Raw genomic sequence first — 7,779 nt, forward strand, 5'->3', positions numbered from 1 at the left:
TTGGCGACCGTCCTGGTACGGAAAGAGGGAAAGATCCAGCAACCGGTCTACTTTGTGAGCAAGGCCTTGCAAGGGGCAGAGTTGAGATATAGTAAGCTGGAAAAGCTGGCATATGCGCTCCTGACCTCCTCCCGAAGGTTGCGACAATTCTTCCGAAAACACCAGATAATCGTCAGGACGGATCAAGCGATCCGCCAAGTCCTACAAAAACTCGACCTGGCATGGAGGATGATGACTTGGGCAATCGAACTGGCTCAGTACGACCTGCAGTATGAACCCAGACATGCAATCAAGGCCCAAGCGATGGCCAATTTCCTGGTGGAAGTAACGGGAAACCCTCCCGAGACATCGAGCACACGGTGAAAACTCCATGTTGACGGAGCCTCCAACCAAATGCTTGGGGGAGCGCGGATCATTCTAGAGAGCCCAACTGGAGTCGTGTTTGAGCAATCAATTTCCCGGTGTCCAATAATCAAGCAGAATATGAAGCCCTTCTTGGCGGCCTACTCTTAGCAAGGGAAGTCGGGGCCACCAGAGTGGAAGTATGCAGCGACTCTCAGGTCGTCACATCACAGATTAGTGGAACGTATCAGGCCAGAGACTCATTGCTGCAAAAATACTTGGAAAAGGTCAAAAAGCTGAGCGAAGAGTTCGACGAAGTCACGGTGCAACATGTTCCAAGGGAGAGGAACACCTGAGTCGATCTCCTATCAAAGCTGGCAAGCACGAAGCCAGGAACCGAAAACCGATATCTAATTCAAAGTTTAGTGAAGAAACCAACACTGACTTTACATATAATCCAAGCGGCCGACTTTCTTTCATGGATGGATCCGATCACCGACTTTTTGAAAAACGATAAGCTCCCCGACGATGACAAAACAACAAAAGCACTGAGAAGAGAAACGGCTAAAAAGTCGGGGAAAAGATAAGCGGCCAAATATATAAAATTAGACAATCAGAAAAAGGATTTCCCCTCCCTTCTATTGAATTCAATGGAACAACCTGCCTTAAATACAAAGATCTCCAAGATAAAGTGGTATTATGTGCTTTTTTTTTTTGGATTTTTTCTTTAAAAAGAAGTACTTTTTAGAAAAGGTGAACAATCAGTACTTTTTAAAAAATAAATACAAAACTTATAAGGACAAACACAAGTATAATATTTTTTAAAAGTATTCTTAACTTTTGAATTTTGTAAGTAAATGTATATATTTTTTAATTATGTTATATGTACACGAAAATTAGTTATTAGTATAAAATATATATTAAAATATAAAACACATTAAAAATTAGTTAAACAATACATATATTTATACATAAATATATAGTGGTTAATTTTAGTGACTGATTTTTGTGTATAAAAAATATTTTTGTATTTTTTCATTTACTAAATATAAAAGAAAGTATTTATATTAAAAAAAATCGCTTACTAACAAACTAATCTTAAAAAAAGCTTTTTAATAAACACAAATAACAATAGTTATACTTAATAAAATATTTTTTAAAATATAATGACCATAATAATCATAAAATAGGAAAAAATTTTGATTCTAAATGAAGCTTTACATTTGAATATTTATTATATATTTTAGACTTTTTAATATTTTAAATCAGTATAAACAATTTTCACAAAATATTCTTACGTGATTTCAAAAACTTTTAACTTTTTAAAACTACAAACACATATATACAATCGTTTTCAATTTATCATGTAAAAAAATGATGTATTTACCAGTACAAATATATTTTTAAAAATCTTTAATATATCAACCATACATTAGAAAATTACCACACATGGATAGTCATTTCGATCTCTCCTTGAAGTTTGTTGTTCCCTAGACCTGTTAAAGCAAGAAACGTATACTTAAACTTAAATGTGATGATAGAATTAAAAGCTGTATAATTGTAATTCATGCAATGCTACAACATTACCTGGTGGTTATTTATTTGCTTGGCTTGGATTTATATTTTCACCTAAACTCATCTCTTTTGGCGGCAGTACTTCTCTGTCCGGCGGCGGCATCAATGCCGGTCCCAGCGTCAACTAATTCATGCTGCATTGAGGATTCATGATTTGGTTTCCCAACAATACATTATGAAGATACCAGGTCCAACTGCAATGGAAGACCTATTATGAATTATTGCTTGTGGTTGTTACATCCCTAATGTTCTTCTACTATGACTAAAAGCAGAAAAATTAGCATAATAATTTTGCATATTAGACTGAGATGGTGGCTACTAGTATTATCTGATGATGGCACCATGTTTCAGCTCTTGATAATCAAAACAATGTATTCACAAATTGTGCTTATCTAGTATATGATATTGTTGCCTTTTTAGTTCTCCTTAATTTTAATTTGGATTATATATATACTTTCCAATTATAGTAGTGTTTTGATTTAATTAACTTAGTTATCATGCTATGTTATTATATATCTAGGCTTTCAATATCCAAACAATTTGATTCTCACAAGCATGTGGTCTCTTGAACTTTTCCATACATTTTATCGCCTTGAGAAACTGGAATTAACGAAATTGCGTTCTATATAAAGATATGCATCTTTCGAGTAGTGCAACTTAAAGTTTTAAAGATTGCTTGGTGTTCTAATTTGGAGAATGCATCGATTAATGCTCCGAGTTTGATTACTTTTACTTGTCAAGATTCTAAATTTGATGTGGCATTGACAAATATGTCCTTGGCTAGTATTAATCTTACTTGTTTCGAATTTAACGTGGTGGTTGACAATTTAAAAATAATACTCTATTTTATAACAGTTATACTGCACATACAAGTTTTTTTGGGTCAAATTGGGTCAAATTCAACAAAAACTACTCTCACCCAACTCAAGTGTGTTAAACACGCGCGATACTCAACCGTTTCCAAAGTGCGCTACTCACGATTATGAACGACTCTTCTTCTTCTTCGATCAAAACTGCAACCGTCGAGATTCAAGGCACATTCAAAAACTTTGAAAAAACTTTTAACTCCTCGCCAACATTCGACGAAATCAACAAGCAAACATCAAAATCTCCATAAAAAAACACCAAAAAGAAAGAAGAAACATTATTCAAGGTACTGTTTCGGTAATCTTTTAAAATTTTCAAATTTTTCCTTCTGATTTCGAAGAGGAAGCATTATATCATCGTATTTCTCTTTTATTAAGTAGATTCATTATATATTCTTGGTTTAAAGTAGATATTAAGGTTCTGGTGAAACTGCTCAAGTCGGTTATACTGTTTTACGTACTTTTAGTGAATGGTTGACGTATTTTTTCATCTGTTTTTGTGCATGTTTGGAAGTTTGGAAGTGAGTTTGTATACATATAAACTTTGTACTGTATTTCAAGTGAACTCATATTTGGGTGTATATGGCAAATTTTTTAGTGTTTATCATCGAATTCGAATGTGACTGATTCTTATAGTGAAAGTTTGAACTTAAATATCATTTTGAACTCATCATATAATGTTATGTAATTAAAAAAAAATACAGGTGTATGTGTCTGGTATATATATCAAGAGTATTCAAGTGTAACTGGTGCTGTTGTACTTGTGCTTGAGCTTGTAGTGTCATTGTATGCATGTTTCGTTGACTTGAATATCATTTTGAACTCATATAATGTCATGTAATAAAAAATAATAAATATATATCGGATTAGATTTGAGTGTATGAAACTGGTATTTAGGTGTATGGAACTGGTATTTAGGTGTATCTGGCAGTTATTTGGGTGTATGTTGCTGGTATTTGGGTGTATGTGGCTAGTATTTGAGTGTATGTGACTGTTATTTGGCTGGTATTTTTATCTATTGATAATATTTTTTATTCCTTACAATAAAAATGACAAGCAAGAGCCAAGGTGAAAAAAAAATACAATGTAAGCACATATATATATTTTAGAACAAATCAATTTTTTCTAGTATAAATATAGGTTATTTAAAGGACTCTCATTTTACTTTGTTTATAGCAAACCAAGGATTTGAGATGTTCCACGCGATTATTGAATGAAAAATTTTAAAAAAATGAGCAAGACAAAGAAGGCCATCGTTCACAAATTAGGATTTGGTGGTCTGATGCACATCCTGCCGGTGAATGTGACACACAAACTGTTGAAGAAGTTGGCTAATTCCTTTAATTTGGACAAAAAACAAATTGAACACAAGGCACGGTTCGTTAAAAATTAAACCCAAAAAAATAGGAGTTGCCCTTGGCCTCAATGCATCAGGTAATTGATTATAGAAAACCTTTATACTTGCATTTTGTACTATCTTATTCTGATCTCATGTAATCAAAAAATAAATTTAGATATATATGGCTGGTAATTGGGTGTATTTCAAGTGTAATTTGTTTTTTTTAGGAGACCTATTTCTTGATAAAGTGAGGTTTAAGGAACTTTCTGAGGAGAACAAAGATTTTTAGAAGGTTCAAGGGGAAAACATTAAAGAATTTGACCGATCAGAGAATGGATATCAGTGTTGACAACGATCAAGATCGCCTAATGTTCAAGAGGATTTTCGTCCTCTATATATTCAAATGGCATTCTTATTACCAACTACGATAAACAAAGTATCTCTTGTCCACCTGGCTCTAATTTTTCGAATGGACAACATAACGGAGTGCAACTGGAGCAGCCATGTCCTCAATTTCATCATCAAAGGCATAACCGATTACCGCTTGAAAAAGAAAAAATCAATTGATGGCTACTTCTATGCCTTGATGATAGTTTGTTTTCATCTAACAAAATACACAGACAAGAAAGGAGAAGCAATCCTTGGACTGCCCTGGGTTAGCCATTGGAAAAGGGAGCTACTGGTTGCGAGGATCAGAGCAGAAATTGATGGTCATATGATAACTGAACAGAACATCTTCTCTAATTTGGGTGTATTTTAGTTATGTAGATGGTGTAAACTAACGTTTCGACTATTTCAGGGCATCGTCAAGAGAGTGGAAGTGAAAAAGAAATTGAAGAAAATGAAAGAGAAAGAAAAGAAAGAAAGAAAAAAAAAGAAAAAGACAAAAAAGAAGAAGGTAAGTTCATCCGAGAGTAATTCATCGAAGAATGAATTTGTTTTTTCCTCTGAGTCTGAGTCTGAACAAAACTCAAAGGAAGCAACAAAAAGAAGGAAACAACCCTCCAGGACAACTAAAAAGTAAGTAATATTTTTGGGTGTATTTTGTCATTTTTAGGGTGTTTTTTCTAACGATTGCTTGCTCTCCAAAATGGTATCCAGAAAAAGAAAACAGATTGTGGAGGATTCCACTTTAGAAAGTGAAAGTGAATCCGATAATGAGTAAGATTTTGAAATTTTGATTGCATTTCTTTCTTTTTTGTTTATTATCAAAATTTGATGTATTAATAGAGTGTTTCTCAATTAATTTTAGAAGTAAAGAATCGTCACCAATCATTAAACAAAAATCAAAGAAAAAAAATTCAAACTTCACCCAAAAAGTATGCACTGGTTTTGGAAGTATTTTATCATCAGTTTTATTGTATTTGTCTGATTCATACTTTTTTTATTTTCAGGATGCAATCCAAAAAAAGAAAGCACATTGTTGAGGATTCGTCTTCTGAAGAACAAATTAAATCTTATGATGTGTAAGATACGTTGTAAAGCTATCTAACCCTTTATCATCAAAATATTATTTGTTAACATATTCTTTTGCATGTACTGTCATAACTGATGTAAGAACTGAAGAAATAAAGGAATTCTTCAGAGAATCAAAAAAGAAGAAAACCAATAAAAAGGATGCTGCACAGGGGTATGTTGAATTTGGGTGTATGTTATCTATTTTAAGGTGTTTTTTGTTGCTGATATTTTTTTTTGCTTTCCCAGGATAAAGAAAACTGGGGTCCCATCGACGGAAGGTTACTATGACTCATCCGAAATGTAAGATCCTTTATTTGATAGAATTTTGAGATCTTGATTTAATTAAATAATATTTTTACTGAATGATGTTTATTCTATGCTTAGAATGTCAGAGGTGAAATTAGGAAGTAAGAATGATCCTTTGTTTCAAGCACAAACAGATCAAAGCAGCGTAAATAAACCCACGGATAGCATGTAATTTTTGTTTCTAATACCAGTTGTTTAATTCTTTTGTTACCATCTTCTTCTAATTCTGTATATATTGTTTTTAGAAAAAAAGTCTTTTAATGTTTTATTCAAGAAAAAAAAGGCAGGAAAAAAAAGAAAAATCTGCAACTACGTAAGTTCTAAAAAAATAAAGGCTGTGTTTCTTTTTAATGCTTCAGGTGTATTTTGACATTATTTTGGTGGATTTCAGACTGGGTCTGAAAGAAGAATCGGTCAGTGACGCAGCTCAACATAAGATGATCATGGTTCGGATGGAGACACATTCAAAATTTGAACCGCTTGATATGTGAGTTTTACAACTACATTTCAACCTTTTAATCATCTATTTAAGGGAGTTTTTTAACTTTTTATTTTTGTTTTGTTTAGAGTTCCGATTCAAGTATACATGCCTCCATCGCAAACAATAGCAGCAAGCCTTGTGCAAATTGAACCATCCCCCTTAAGTCCCCGAACAAGAAAATTAGCGAAGAAACAATTAAGGGGTGAGGAATAATATTCGAGTGTATTTGGTTATTATTTGGGTGTATTTTTTTCTTATTTGGGTGTAGCTCATCTGAATTGAGGTAAAATTGGTTTTTTATAATTTAAATCCTTTTTTCTAACCCTGCAGCATTCCGCAACCCCAGCAACCTGCTGAAAGCACACCCACAGTGCTAGTAGCTCCTTCGAAAATGTAAGTTCTACATAATATAACCCTCTTTCGATATCATTCGTCTATTCTTATTCTTATAGTATCTTATATGTCAACACGCAGTAATCCGTCCTGTGAAGCCACTGCTGCATTGATGATGATCGCCAATATAACATCCTATGTACCAAAACAATATCCGGCGCCATCATTCACCCTCGACTTCACTGATTCGAGTCAGGAAGAAATGCTGACTCAAAAGGGGTGACCAGGATCTGAGAAGGGAAAAAGTCCTGAGACACCAATACTAATTAAGGAATTATAGGAGATGGTAGAGCAAATTGAAAACATTGGGGTTAAGGCAGCATTGAATTTTTCAGAGGCTAAAAGTCCCCCACTCAAAAAGTAGCTTGCCGACCAAATTTTTGAAAAGTTTAAAACTCCTGCAAGGAGGAAGGAATTGTCGGCCGACATGAAAGAAAAGTGCTACCTTTGGGCCACACATGTAAAGACATACGGGGATGGAGGTACTAATGAGTATGAGTCAGTGTGCATCCTTGATAAACCACTATTTCATGGTTCATCTTGTGCTCAATTGAGTGATTTTTATCAACTCTTTACCCATTTAGTCATACTAATCGCATGTTTTACGTTTTTCTTCCGGAATTTGTGCTATGATTGAAAACATGTTTCTTTGGACTTATATTTGCTAATATTAATACTCTCTTATTACCATTAGATGCCTTGATATGTGTGTTAAGTGATTTCAGAGATTACAGGGCAAGAATGTCTTAGAGGATGGAAAGGAAACATGCAAAAATGGAAGGAAAGCTTGAAACGGAGTTCTTGAAGAAACTGGTAGCGACGCAATCGCATGGGCGACGCGGTCGCGTGTCAGTGCGAAGATCTGTGCGATGCGAATACGGGACTGACGCGATCGCGCGCCTTGAGAGAAACGCATATGACGCGAACGCATGACTGACGCGGCCGCGTGACATGGAAAACTCCAGATGGCACGACCGCGTGACCCATGCGGACGCGTGATAGAGGCCACGCACCAAAAA

This window comes from Arachis hypogaea, chromosome 9, assembly GCF_003086295.3.
Source record: "Arachis hypogaea cultivar Tifrunner chromosome 9, arahy.Tifrunner.gnm2.J5K5, whole genome shotgun sequence".
In the NCBI taxonomy this organism is placed as follows: domain Eukaryota; kingdom Viridiplantae; phylum Streptophyta; class Magnoliopsida; order Fabales; family Fabaceae; genus Arachis; species Arachis hypogaea.